Genomic DNA, 15,843 nt, shown 5'->3' on the forward strand with positions numbered 1-15,843 from the left:
AGGTGGATGGGGCGGGGGGAATAAGCTGTGTATTTTTAAAACGCGCTATTAAAACATACCAGCATGGATCCCACCTACCCACTTACATCTCACCGTGCAAAGAGGTTTGCTGCAGCCGGTGAGTCCTGCCCAAGGCAGAGATCCATCCTTCTTTCTGTTTGCAGAGCAGCTGCAGCGCTCATGCAAACAAGCAGGATTTGGGAGGTTTTGAAAGCACACATACGCTTTAAAAACAGAATACTGGTCTGGTTGGCTGTGGTAGTGGATTCAGACTGATGGGGTGGTGATTTTTTTTTTGGCAGTATCTTGAATCTTCGTGGAATTATATTTGCATTGTTTGCTGGGTGCAAACTCAGAAGAATAATGTGATAACACCCCTTTTTTGCTTCGGGAGTTTCTCAGCATTTACATTAGACGTCACTTGTTTCAGGAGTTTATTATAACTCAGCTGGGCAAATTCACTGATTACTGAAATAGTCCCAGACCCTCCCACCCCGCCCCCAAGCCCCCTCAACACTGGTGATTGTGGAGCTGCGTCAATTATTTGGGCTAAAAACTTTTATTACAACTTTGTTGTTATTTAAAATAACAGAGAGGGAGAGAGATGCGAATGACAGGAAATTCTAACTCAGGGTTGCATCTGTGAAAGTCTTGCAAATCCCTCAGAAACCTTAACTCTGCTCCGGACTCCACTACGTAGTGAGCTTAGCTGTGCATGAGCCCACGTGACAGAGATATGGCGCCCAATCATTTTACATTTTTGTCTACCTCTCTGTCCTTGGTTGCTACAGCTAGTATTTGCACAGTATAAATAGGTTTATAGTGGAAATCTATTTGCATGTGAGTGTTTATGTCATAGACCACATTGGAAGGAAGAATAAGTATATAGCACATGTAATGGAATGGGAGATAGTCATGAGTGGTTGAGGGAAATATGTAAGTTTGTAATAGAAAACTATATTGTTGATGGGGAAGACAGTTGGTAAAGTTGTTTGATGTAGCTAGTGTGTATGAGGTATAATGTGGTAGATGGCTTATTCTGGGAAGGGGAATTTGACTGTAGGTGTGTGGTTCCTGTGTTGTAAGAATGTAATTTGTATGGGTTGTAGCGGGGGTATGTAGCTCACATTTAGAAATGTATGTAAAGATATATTGAGTGTGTGTCTCTAAGATATATGGGATAGAGCAGAGGTAGGCAACCTATGGCACACGAGCTGATTTTCAGTGGCACTCACACTACCCAGGTCCTGGCCACCGGTCCGCGGGGGCTCTGCATTTTAATTTAATTTTAAATGAAACTTCTTAAACATTTTAAAAACCTTATTTACTTTACATACAACAATAGTTTAGTTATATATTATAGACTTATAGAAAGAGACCTTCTAAAAAGGTTAAAATGTATGACTGGCACGCGAAACTTTAAATTAGAGTGAATAAATGAAGACTCGGCACACCACTTCGGAAAGGTTGCCCACCCCTGGGATAGAGAGAGGGAGCAGTGGTAGGGTTGTTTGTGGTGTATCTCTTTTTTTCCAGACTTTCAAAATTCCTTCCCTCCCCCATAGATGGGTTTTGCTGCTCCCTTATTGATGTTTTCAAGGGTCTTTGCAATAAGGAAGATATAGACTAACTGACTGTACAGGCAAAACAATGAAAATGTGTATACACAAAGTGCCATCAAACAAAGAGAACAAACTGAAAAAAAGAAGGATTTCTTTGCTAACTTCTTTCATTTATAGTAATCTTAGGTGTTACATTGTTATATCAGAAAATGTTCTGAACCTGATCTCCAAGTTGATGCTGTCCCCCTTTAAATATTTCCTAACCTTTTTTTTTTCTGGGAGGAGGGTCTGGGAATTTCCTTAAGGTTTTTTTTCCCCCCAAAGAGTATTTATAAATAAACCAGTGAAATGTGAAAACATTTGTAGATAAATGTTTTCTTTTGATAAAGAGCCTAGACTTTGCTAAAATCATCATAAAATGTAAAAAACAATATTTGTTGTTCAGTGAAATAGTATTTGATTCTAATATTTTGTTCTGAAGCTTCCTATCCTAGGGGTGGTTCCACTAACGGAGTTTACAAACCAGAGATCAGAACAGCTTTTAAACCTGTTGTGATCTTGGAAGAATTTGTAAACTCCCCCCGAGTCTTGATCTTTATAGGTGTAATGTTAGAATTTTTTTTCTATGGACCCAATTCAGGAAGACACTTAATTTCCTTATTTTAAGCATGTGTATAGTCCCATTGACTTCAATGGGGCATGTGTTTTAATACCTTGCTGAATTGGGGCCATTGTATGAATTATCATTTGTGAAGGCTGCAGAGTTGATGTACTATCCATACAAAATCTTCATGGACTTTTGTTGGACTCATGGACCTGATTCAAAGACCATTCAAATCAGTCTTTACATTGACTTCAGTGGGTTTTAGATCAGGCCCTAAAATGGCAGCTCAGACTTTTATAATACCTACATCAAAGATCATCCAACCCTGCTCTCCCAGCACTGGGACCCCATCTCCTGTACCAGACCCTTTCTCTCCCTACCGTATTTAAATATCCACATTATCCTTTGCACCCATTATAATGTTTATTATGTCTGTTTTTAGAAAGGGGGCAACCACTGAAGTCACTGAATTTGCATGGGAGTAATTTAGGGCAAAATATAACCTAAAATCACTAAATAATTCTTTAAGATTTATGGACTCCAAAAATGTACATCTGTGCCTCTGTGCTAATTTTCTATGAAGGAGAAGCGTATGAACAGTTTTGAAGTTCCTAGGCTTTAAACAAAAATCTTTAAGCAAACATCTGCTAGTTTTGTATCAGAAACATAACTCAGACAGGTTCTGTAGTTAATCTTAAATTACCACCCAAAATCTCCTGTGACATAAAAGTATAAATACATGAAATTTCTGTTTGCGCAGATTTACTTTAGCAAAAAATAAAGAAGCAGGTTAAAACTGGGCCTAGAATAGAAACTTGAAATCAATTTGTTTACACATCACTAATGTCTCAGGACAAGGTCTATACATTTCAAAATATTTTTTTTAACAGCTGATTTGTTCATTTGAATTAGTGAAAAAATTATTCATCAGTCTGATTATTTTTGTGTTCATATAATTAAAAAATAATTCAATTTTTTAAAGCAAAAAATTTGGCATGGAATAAATCCATGATACACTGTAATCTGTCTGTCAATTTCATGACTGCTAAAATCTACCTGGATAAGTGAACATCAGAAATACAATGAATTTATTATTAAATAACAAGAGTTTTAACAAAATATATGTAGTGTAGTAATCAACAATTTCAGTCTCTCAAGTAAGTAGTGCATTTTATAAATAGATTAAAAAAAACAGCAGCAACCCACCTACATACATTATGTTCTCCCTGTAAATAATTTGTTTCATCTTACAAATTAACAAGAGGCAGGAGATTCAGACCTAAGTGTGGCATTCTGCCCTTAACTCATGCTATTGTGTTCTGTATTTTTAACTAACAAAAGGAGGCAGCCCTGTTCTCTGTTGTGATCTGACCCCTGCATAGCATGCAGGGGGTGGAGAGCTCTCAGAGACAGCCCCTGGAGAATACTTCCATTGGAAGGTGTCATATATCTGGCATAAAATTTCTGCTCTGGCCCCTTTCTCCTAGTGCAGATGGCATGTTGGGGACTGGAAGGAGCGTACTGGCAAGGGCGTTGGCAAGAGGTCAGAGGGGATGTGGCCAGTGTGTGCTGTGCTCTTGCTATTTCTGCTTTCTCTGGGCCATAAAAATAGCATAAACTAGAGCAGTGAGGCTGCTCTAGGCCAGCTAGACTCCTGACTGCCCCAGAATACAGGGAGTGTGAAGATAGCTTAGAGGCTATTTGCAGAATATCTGTCTTATAAATGATTGTCATATTTATTTTTCAGTGTCTTTCATAACCTGTAGGCCTGACCCAGCAGAGAATAACTAGCTTTCTGGATCATGTCAAGTCCAGAAGGACAAGGCTTCTTCACAGCAGGTTGGCCTCTCCGGGAGAAAGTTCAGTTTGCTGCAGAAGGCTCAAAGAGAGCTAAACAGCAGAACAGCCTCCTGTGAAGTAAGCTGCACAGCTGACAGGGGGAGAAACTCTCATATAAGATAACTTGCCCCCACATCATCCTGCTCCAGATCCACATGACTCTTCACATTTGGTTCCTGTAGCCCGTGAATTGGCTACAATGTAGGATGCAGAAGCCACCGCCTTCCTTTTCTTTCTCCTTGATCTCCATTTCTTTTTGGGAAGGTTTGGTTATTCGGCAGGCTACGCATCTCTTCTCTTTTCCTGAAATGGAGTTGTTGGCCATGTCTTGACTGTCTTCACACTCAAGAGTTTTTTGGTGAAAAACCAACTGGTAGCGTCTCCTTGTTAATACCTTGATACTCTGAGCACTTCATCGCCATTTCTGGTGATACACTAGGGAAGTAGGTAGCCTGAGGTGGTCAGAAAATGCCTAATGAAGCATTCTGTAGCTACTACAGATAGGAGCAGCTTCCGCAACTCTGGAGACAATGAGATCCATGAAATTTCTGAGGGCCAAGAAATGCAGGGGATTGTTTTGGGTAGATCTTAGCCATACCTCAAACAGAATTTCAAACAGAAATGGAACTTTTTTTAAGGTGAGAAAAACCTTGGTTAACTTATTCCCCCATTTCTGAAGGCCATTATATTTCCTGGCTTTGGCTACAAATTCAAATTCCAAGTATCACAAGAAAGGCTGTTGCTGATGTATTTCAAGCTAGAAAGGAAATACCAGAGGTTTTGTGAGGAACCCAGTTCTCATGAGTTTTCCAGACCAAACTTTAGGATACGCTTTAGATAAGCATCCGGACTTTTGGATGTTTCTCTGACCCTTTGCATCTGTTGCAATTTGCTCACCACTTGCTTGAATCAAATTTGGAGTAAATTAAATGGTATTTTAGAAGGGTGTATGCTCACTAGGTTATCAACAGGGTGTATAATATGGTGTCTTGCATATATACTGAGTGTGTACACAGGGTACGGAGGAACTGGACTGGTGTGAGAGGGCCTCTAGATGTCTGACATTCTGCCAGTGGGCATGTGCAAAGACGCTTAAGACACGTATTGCCCAGCTGATGCGTAAGCCCCAATGGGATTCACAAACTAGGTGTTCCCTCACCTATCTTGTTGCCAGGGTCTAATCTGGTAGAGGTGCTCAGAGGCTGCCTGAGAGCACACTTATAGGATCAAGCCCTGCACAAAACAATGGAGGAGGTGGTGGTGGTGCCCTTTTACCCAGTAGCCCATGGGTTAGAGTACTCTTAACATTGGGCTATTGGGGAAAAGAGAACAACCACCATCCTCCTTTCTCTTGAGAAAGGGCTGACCTGGCTTAAGCATCTAACTCCCTTTGAAGGTTTAGGCCACATCCCTCTCCTTTTACTGGCTAGATTGTATGGCTCCCTACTTAATGTGCTGGGTTTTCTGAATCCCTTTCTTAGGTCCTAACGCTCCCCATGCTTTGTATAGGGAGCCTGGATATCTAACCCATGGCTTAGGATTCCATTGGGTGATGTGGCAACTAAATGTAGGTGCTACAATGCTGAGCACTACCATTTCCTTAGTCTTTTTATAGAGAGCTTCTGAAAGTTGAAAACTCTGTTGGATATGTTAGTAGGAGCCGGTAACGCCTATAAGCACAACATTCAACTTCACAACTTTCAGATGTTGTGCTCATGCTACTTATGCTAACATATGTTAAAACATTCATGAGGCCTCTGCTGTGCTGGCATTCATTATAACTCTTCTGTAGAGGCCCTTTTAAAGGTTGTACTTATTGAGATTACAAGGAAAGAGAGGCAGAAGAGATTGTGTTTGGATATAGGTTTAGGTTAATTTTTTGCACCTGAAGTTGGACTGTGGCTGTTGTATAAGCTATGGCAAAAACAGATTCAGTTCTTTGGTTCCAAAATTCACAATTTGTGCTCATGAGATCCGTGGTGGTGGGAATATCATGAGATCAGATAGTCATGGAAGATATTTTCCATCTCAAATAGTGGAAATCTCATGGGAACAAGTTGTCCTGTGAGAATCTGGTTGCATCAAAACTGGAATTTGAAAATAGGCCTCTTCAAATTTTGGATCCAGCTTAAAGCCGAAACTTGGAGTGAATTTGGATCTGGAAATTCTAGTCAGACTTATCTGAAATTTGAAGGGATTCAAGGTTCCACACAGCAGTTTTGGCCTATATCTTGCCATGTCTGAAAATCTTTCATAAGGAAACACAAAGCCAGGCAGATGACATATGACCTTCAGAAATGTCTGAGATACAACATTGTGAATGTCTATATAAGCCAATCAAAGAAAACTAAGCCGGTTCTCTAAGTATGATAGAAATCCTCAGAAATTTAGCTTTTGATAAAGGAGACAGTTGAAATTGTGTTTTAAGTGAGGAACATGTGACAAAAGGCTTTGATTCATGTTCTTTATCTCAAATGAATCTTTTAAATATAAATTGAAAGTTGTTAGATTAACTGGTCCACAAAGACATTACCCTCACCACTTTTAAACTCTTCCTAAAAATTCACTTCTTCCACCATAATCACAAGAAGTGAGTTACTATTCACTAACTTTTATCTTTATCTTCATTATGTTATTAAAAAACCCAAATCTTTACAAAACAACCAAGATGTATACATTCCCAAACTGAGTAACAACAACATGATTACCGCAGTAAGACTTTCCCTCCTTGCCTCTGTCTCTATTAATCACCCAAATTTGTGTCGCCTCTAAAATGTAGGTTAGAAGCTCTTTGGGGCAGGAGCCATGTTTTTCTATTTCTTGTGTGAAACATCTAGAAGCCTTTTGGGTACTATAAAATAATAATAATAATAATCACGGGTCAGATTCTTATCTTGTGTAACTCAGTGTAGCACCATTGACTTTAATGGAGCTATACTGAGTTACATCAGCTAAAGAGCTGGCCCCAGAAGTTTGGGTTTCATTATGAACTTCAAACTTACCATGATTCTCCAAACAGTATGAGCTCTGGACGAGTTTTATTCCTCATTCTCTGGGATTCCCCTCTCCCTAACTAGCCAAGCTCCAGCTTTACCTTTAAATATCTTCAAAGGGCTGAGCGAGAAATGGGGGACACTTGGCTGACCTTCTTAGCCATGAATGGGATGGAAGAGTGAGGAATGGAGAACAGCGACTGAAGTGGAAGGAAGCTGTATGATTTGGTGGCTGTGGTTGTATGGGGAGGACCGATTGGGTGCTGGATATTCATGTTTGGGTTGAAGGTAGATTGAGAAGGGACCCTGACTCGGTGAAGGGATCTGTGAGGAGTATTTCTGGATTAAAGGGGTTTTGGTTAAGGACCAGGTTTTCTCTTCACAGAGGTGGGGGTTTGGGAGCTCTTTTGTCGTTGCCACACTAGAGGTAGGAAGAGGCTCTTTGCCTTAAGCAGGATGCACACCTATTATAACTTGCATGTGTTCCACAGCAAAGATTACAAAACAACCACTGACTTTGGTGAGAGTTATGCATATATGTGGACCACAGGACTAGGCCCTAAAATGTTACCAAAAGTGTAGGGGTAGAGTTCCAAATAATTAACTGGTTGAGATAGAATGCAAAGGACATATAATAAAAATTGAATTAGTGATGGACATACTATTGCAGTCCTTACTCAGGCAAAATTCCCCATTGAACTGAACACAAGTTTTGTCTGAGTGAGACTGCAGGATCAGGCCTGATACTACTACGAACTTTCAAAAGATTCAGGAGCCTCCTGAAGACTGGAAGGACTGAAGGCTGGTTGGTTGATTATTTTAATACTCAAGACTTTTGCTATGGCTTGTGGATTCTTTCTTGATTTTTAGTATTATTACTGCATGATACTAGACCAGGGGTCAGCAACCTTTCCAAAGTGGTGTGCCAAGTCTTCATTTATTCCTCTAATTTAAGGTTTCACGTGCCAGTAATCCATTTTAATGTTTTTAGAAGCTCTCTTTCTATAAGTCTATAAATATAACTAAACTATTGTTGTATGTAAAGTAAATAAGGTTTTTAAAATGTTTAAGAAGCTTCACTTAAAATTAAATTAAAATGCAGAGCCCTCCAGTCCGGTGGCCAGAACCTGGGTAGTGTGAGTGCCACTGAAAATCAGCTTGTGTGCCACCTTTGGCACACATGCCATAGGTTGCCTACCCCTGTACTAGACTTTCTCAAGGATATAACATCTATGGGTAATGATTTCAAATTGGGACAGGTATATGGCTATTAGAGAAAGAGCTGCCGATGGATGTGGATATTGAGTATTACAATGTCCTGCCATCACTTGATAGAATCAAGCAGAAAGAACAAATAGTGCAGACGTAATAAAGCTAGACATTTTTATGATTTTCATATTCTTTAATGCCTTTTTTCTTCAGTCAATAAGGACTTAAAGAGAAGAATTAATGAGGGAAAGAACTGAGTTTTTGAGAGAGCAAAGATTCATAAAGGTTAGTTTTGTTGAACCTGTTGTTTATCAGTTGTTAGACATCTTGGTTGAATTTTATTTTTTTTTCATTGGCAGATGCTGTCATACAGTACAATATATCAACAATATTAATGCTGGGGTCAGCTTCAGATATCAACTGCACAATATGCACACCGTGTATATGTATAAATAGAGAAAGATTGTATCTATGTTTGCCTGAACAAAATGGCCATTGACTATTTTATTCACTCTGTAAAGTTACTTAGGGTGATTCCAGTGAACTGCAACTGTATACTCACCTTTGAATATATGCACTTATCCTTTCCAAGCCGTATATATTGAACTTGAGTTTAGAATCTGCTGCTTTTAGATTTAAACATTGAGCACATTGCACTTTTTAGAAGATGTTTTCTTTTCTAAAGGTTTCTGTTGTTTGTCTTATCATAAATGGAATTTTTGATATTAGTCTTGTCATGCTAGCTGCTTCTCTAGGAATGAATATTAGTATACAAGGCTTGCATTTTGCACTATATATATATATAGGAGAAGAAGAGACAGTGAACAACAGAAATGCTGTATTTCAGCTCAGGGGATGGGGCAGGCAGCAGAGAGGTCACCCAGGAGGCTTTAGTGTCCCATTGTGCACAGTGGAGCCAAACACTATGGCAGCTTTGTGATGGGATTGCATCAGGAAATTGTGGGCAGGTCAGGGGAGAGTAGGGGCATGGTCAGTGTGTCTTCAGTTGTACAGTAGTCCATAGCCACTACTCTAGTCCTGGAGTAGAAGCACCCAAACTAAGCAGCTGCTCTGTGTGGAGCCAACAGACTGACAGGCAGGAGAATTCCATACTCCACCACCCTTTAACATCCATATATCCCCAAGGGTAAAGCTCTTTTATTACAGCTTTAAGTAGAGGAGCAGGATTTGGTCCAGTGTCCTATTAACTCAGTGGGAATTTTTATTAAGAAAAAACTGGAAGATTGGGCTCTACACGTTTACATAGAAAACATTTTAATAGGAGGCTAAGAAGGTACTTTTTCACTAAAGAAAAAAATGCTTTGTAAATGTATTATTTCTGAAATCGTTGACATTTTACATGTGGATAAGTTAAATGTTCATTAATAAAAAAGCCAATTAGACAAAATATAAAGCTACTGGGTTTAATTCTGTTTTCACTTGCACCAGTTTTAGACCAGTATAATTCCATTAACTTCAGTGAACTTCTGATTTACATTAATTCAAATGAGAGGAGAACAAGGCACAAAATACCATCCAACTCTGATTTGAAAAGCTCTGTTGTACTTTTTGCCAAAGCTTTGTGGTTAGAACACATTTATATTTACACGCACTATGGAATAACTAATATAATTGTCTTCCTGACACTAAAGTTTTGGATTTATTGGAAAAGACAAACATATGGTTGAAAGCTGAACTAGTTTGTAGTTTGTAGAAAGATTTTAAAAAATAGCTGCAGAAGAAGCAACAATATTTTACTAAGTAAATAACTCAGGTTGAGGTGAGTGTTGGTTTCTTAGTTGTTAATAAATAGTTGGGACAGTAATAAATGAATGTATTCAATATTCCAGATGGCATGGCCTGATTCTGTTCCTTTGAAGACAATAGAAAAACTTTTATTGATGTTAATGAGAACAGGATTTTTATCACCCAGCATTTAATAACCAAATTACATTTAATAGAAATATTTCAGAATTTCATTTAGTATTGTAACTATGTTTAAATTTGTTGACCGGAGAAATTACAAGCACAATGACCAAAAAAGGATAATTAATTATCCTGAATTTAATTGTATGAATTGTATCTAATCTGAAATATCTGCTTTGCATCGTGTAAAGCTTAATCATCATGCTAAAAAGCGAACTGTTCTCTAGTGAAGTTGTATTTAACAAAAGGGCCTAATTAAAAGATATTTTAAAATGAATTGAGGAACAGACCAACTCTGTTAAACTATGTTATGAGTCTAATGAAATTATCTAGGATTTAGTCACATTAATTGCTGTTACCAGGGCTCTAGGATCAATACAGTGCAGTGCTGAGGAAATGAGAGCCTATCAAAATAAGTTTTAAACCAAAGGTTGTGCACAGTACTTAGCTAGTGTAATATGTACTTATTTCAGATTTATTCCAGGAATTGAATTATAAAAAGTTAAATATATGTAATGAATGTAACAGTACAGGGATTTAATGGATGTATAAGGCATTTAATAGTGAGATTTCTGTATTTTAAAAATATGGTATATGAAAAAGCAATGCTCTACAGATTTATTCTTATTTCAGAGGAACCCCAGAGCTTTGGTATTCAGCAGAAGTTTCTTTTGCTTCTCATAAGTTGTTTCAAATTAATATTGATTTGAAAAAAATATTATTTACATTTATGGTGTTACTAATTATTTTTAAACAAGTATCATACATTCGACAGCCCTTCTGTGTCCATCTAACAAACCACAGAATATTCTTGTCATAATAAAAATTAATTGTTTTTAACACAGCATGGTCCATAAAGTTGCATTGGCTGTGCTGTACCCTTCTTGTGTTCCAAAATGAACAAGACAGACAAAGATTAATGGCCTGATCCAGCTCCATTTGGATCAAAACTCTCATGGAGTTTAACAGTTCAGGATCAGGCTTTGTGTCTGAGGAAATTCACTAATGTGGAATTTTTAAATTTTAGTGTTCCATCCCAGCTTTAGCTCCCCAGCCCTGGTAAATCATTCATATTTTCACACTCAAGTAATCTCCAATGTAGAAGTTATATAATTGTTTATTTAAGCATGCCCCTGTGCTTTTGTTTTACTTTTGTGCCTTTTATGTGCATGTGACTTGTGAATATGGAATTTGGTTGTTTAAATGGTTTCGTATGTTCACCATGTATAATCATCTTCAAGTTTTCTGTTTGCTTACTTCTTAAAATAAATGTTTTCCATTTAATACAACAGTTTGTAAGAATTGCTGTGAAGCAAAGTTAAAAGGATGAGTTCTTGAAATAGAAATTCATAATAAAAACATTTACAAAATGTTTTAACATGTGGACTCATTTCCCCCATGTTTTCACATTAATTAAAATCTTATTGTCGTCGAAAAATATCCCTAGTCCATCCCCTTTCCTCCCAGTCCCCTTCCCCATCGCCCCACACATACATTCAGTTTGTGGTGTCATAAATCTAAACATTGTGCAAACTAACTGTAAATTTAAAAAGCACTGTGCAAAGAAAATACTTCCACAAAGTCTTTGTTTCATGATCTGTCTTCTTACTCCAATGAAATCAACAACTGTTTCGTATGGTTACCCTTTGAATGTAAACTATTTTAAAAAAATATTTCAAGTTTTTTTAATTCACTCTCTTTTTATTGTATAGTTAACCCATCATGGTGTTCCTATGGAGTTTTTAATGTATTTGAATGTCAAATTAAGCTACTAATACAGAGAGACTTCTACAAACAAAAACCATCCTATCTCATTAGAAATCAAAAGGTAATGATTTGTTAAGAAACAATTTGCATTTAGAGAAAACAGTATGAACAGCCATGTTTGCTGGCTGAGAATGTTCCTAAGTAGTTCTGTATGTAATCCTAAAGGTTCTTTGCATTCAGATTTAAGAGAAACAGTTTAAAAGAAATCAACTAAATCTTTCACTTTCAAGAAACCTTTCCTGGACAAAGAAATTACAGTAAAGTACCACATGAAACAGTGTGAAGCATGCTACAGAGCTTATCTATTTTCAGTCAAAAAAGTTTGAAAGTCTGAGCTATGATTCTGGAGGACAGGTATTAGCTCTTTGTAGAGAGCAGATCAGCTTTAAAGACTTAAATTATTTTTTCATTGTTTTGTCTATTAAAACTCACCAGTGCCCTTCTTCTGCTTCTCCAGGAAGTTGTACCCGTCAGCACCTGCTGAGGGCTTCGTTGACCAAACTGACAGGTAAAAAAATTCCTGTAGAATAAAGCCAGACCAGCTGGCTTTGAAGAGAAACCCCCCAGTTTGGGTTGTGTTTGCCTCACTCACCCTCTACTATGAAGACAGAAGCTTTTTCCCTTTTAGTTGTTGACCTGTAAGATGCGTGATCCCTGTGCACAAGTGTCTGGCAGGCCTAGGTGCACCTGCTCCTGTCACTCTAGAGTAAATTTAGCTGTAAAAGGTATCACTGACAACCAGACCTTTGTCAGCGCTGGCAAAAGAACACAGAATTACTGTCCCCCCAAAGTATGCTGCAAGTTCAAATGGAAAATATCAAAATCAGTCATTTCATCCAAAAATCACTCCTTTGAGGAAAAAATGAAATTGCTTTCATATGGCAAAGAAGTTTCCTCTTTTACATAGACGTTAAAATTACATTTCCAAGAATAATCTCAGAACAAGACAAGTTTTTGTTCTATTAATTGTGGCTGGAAGGAAACTTTTTTAATGGAAATACAGCACACATATATTTCAATTCAGGCTATTAAACTGTGTTAAGTATTAAAGTTGATTGCCTTTCTTTTCACTAACTCATTGTGCTTTTTTATCCAAAGAAATATTAGACGGCTAAAAGTTCTCAAATAGGAGGTATTAATCTCACTCCCAAAATTAGAAAGCATATAGTGTTGAGAGACTGGATGTCAAAATTACATGTTCATAACACTTATGCTTTGAGAATCTAGGAACCAACGACTTTTAAAATGGTAGCTAATATACATGGAAAGCCATTAGATTTTGAAGCATTCTAAATTTGGCAGTCTTGTTCTTATTGGATTATGGTAAGGGTATTCATCATTTATATGCACCCTTTACTTTCTTCTTCTTCTTCTTTTTCTTCTTCCTCCTCCCGGAGATGACTTTTGGAGAATTTGGCAGTCTTGTTCTTATTGGATTATGGTAAGGGTATTCCTCATTTATATGCACCCTTTACTTTTTTTCTCTTCTTTCTCCACCCCTCCTCCCCCACCCTTCCCCACCCGAGATGGCTTTTAGAGAATGAAATAGAAAGAGGTAATTTACATTAATATGCCTATCACAGAGTTTTAAAAAGTTGTCAACATAGGTATAGCGGCAGTAGCAGTCGTATACCTAGGTATGCAGCTTCCACTTGAAAAATTATGTAAAGCACTTAAATATAAAGAAAATTGCCAAAATATCTGTTTTACAGTATTGCCATTTAAAAGGGGCAAAATAAAGGGGGTGATGAGCAAAAGTCTGGGTCAGGAGCTTTTTGTAAAATAAACAAGTCCCTGTTTACTTGCTATGTATAAACAGCCACTCACCAAACTGTATTTCTCTGCAGGGGCACCACTTTCAGATAAAAACATGGATCTGATTGGCATCATCCAGTATCCATGGAAACCCTGGTAAGTACCTCTCTCAGTGTGCACTCCTCTTATTCAGGGTTTAAAAGCTGAGTACTGAATAAGTGAGTGTTTTATTTAATAATTATACAGGAGGTACTTTTTAGAAGCTTGCTAACGAGAAACAGATTCTTGTTTTTTGTGTGTGTCATAATAAAGCCCTTATGTTTTCACCATATTTAATAAAATCACGTGTTTCATTTCAAGCCCTCCATCAGATCTCGTTCTGAAATACAAAACAACCTTCTCAATGTCCTAATGAATGGGAATTCAGAACTTTTTGAAGACCCATTAGTGTCTGAAAAATAATGATCATAGTTCTTGTTCCTTTCGTGTTTAAGTACTGCTCTAATTGCAGTAACCCAAGTTGTTTTTCCAACTTAATAGAGGGGAAAATCATTAATAAAAATAGACTTTTTTGTTTTTGTAAATAGTTATAATCATTTATATGGCTGTTTGTTAGGTCACTGAAGTTAGCATCTTAGCAACAAAGTAATAAAGAAGATGATTTAGTTTAGAAGTAAGTCAAAGAATGATTTTTCTATTAACGTGTGCTTGCTGCAGTACTCAGCTTAAAGTACCAAGCTAAAGGACAGTATAAGAAAAGTAATGTTACATCTTCATATTTCCATACAGAGAAAATATTGTAGACATTAACTAAATTTATTTCCAAACCTATTATCCTGCAGAAGGCCTAGATCCAAAATAAAGGGAACAGATTACTTCAAAGTTGCCTCAGCCCAATCTCAGAATTGTTTAGCAAGTCATATATCTGATTTAAGATAAACACATTTCTCAGTACAGTTTGATTTTACTCAAGTATAATTTGATTACCATCCATTGAGTATAATTAACATTTGATAGGTATTTTTAAAAGTGCTAACTCAGTCATGTAAATAAAAAATATATTTTCCCCACCTGAGCCAGCCTGTAGTTCTAAAATGTTCTGTTAATTACAACAATTATCAGAAAACACATTTCTCTCTAGAAAGATCCAGTAGTTGTCACTGAAAGTCAACTGGTTTAGAGTCCTGGTTTTCTTAGTTTTATAGCTCTTCATATTATTTTCATTTACTCCCATTATTTTTTTTTTATTTGCTACCTTGTCTCAGCAACCAAGTCCCTGCTGAGTGCAGATGGCACAAATGATCTCTCTGCTGATTAAGCCAGAGCGACATTTGCAGACACTCCATGTTAAACTCCACTAACTATAATGAAAATTGTTACTTTATCACATACCTAAAACAAGATCTCTGTATCAGTCTGTACATCTATTTATGTACATGTACTTTACAGAAGTGTGACAGTTTTATTTAAATATTATGATTCTAACATAGACTTTATGAACTTGTTTGACTTTCTATTAGAGCCTTGGTAGAAAATCTGTATGTGGGCTGGCCCATTCACTTAGCAGATAGTTCTGTGGCCTGCCACATGACATTTAGGATTGTGATTGCTCTCAGGAACTCTCACTCTTTGAGCCAGCTAGGCATATCAGCGAGGTGAAACTCTCAGCCTCTGGGAAGTATGCAGGGCATACAACAATTTTGTACCTTTCCTCTCCATCATGTGCCTGTCCCTGTCCAAAGGTCAAGGTTGTTGGGGTACGATCGGGAAGTGGAATGAGACAGTAGCGCCACTCCAAAACTTTGTGAATTCAGCCTACATATACACGAAACCTTAACCTTACTCCCCATCTTGAACTATGAAAATGCCATATGTATATTTGAATAACTGGATTTGGGAAGGTTTTCCAGGTAGACCAAGATGTGCATGTGATACATATTGGGCTTGATCCTGTGAATTTGAAATCAATGGGAATTTTACCATTGACTTAATGAGAGCAAAATCAGTTCTTTTATTACTGTTTAATAGAGTACAGTCTGAATCTCCTCAGTCGCAGATCTTGGGCAGGTAAAGGGATCATTTGGACACATAAAGCTTTATCTTAAAGGTATAGTTTTCAGATCTTTGATTTTTAGTCATTAATTCCAGGATACCTTTTATCTAGCATTTGATAGAGAATTGCTTCCAA

The sequence above is a fragment of the Mauremys mutica genome, chromosome 6, assembly GCF_020497125.1.
Source record: "Mauremys mutica isolate MM-2020 ecotype Southern chromosome 6, ASM2049712v1, whole genome shotgun sequence".
Taxonomy (NCBI): Eukaryota; Metazoa; Chordata; order Testudines; family Geoemydidae; genus Mauremys; species Mauremys mutica.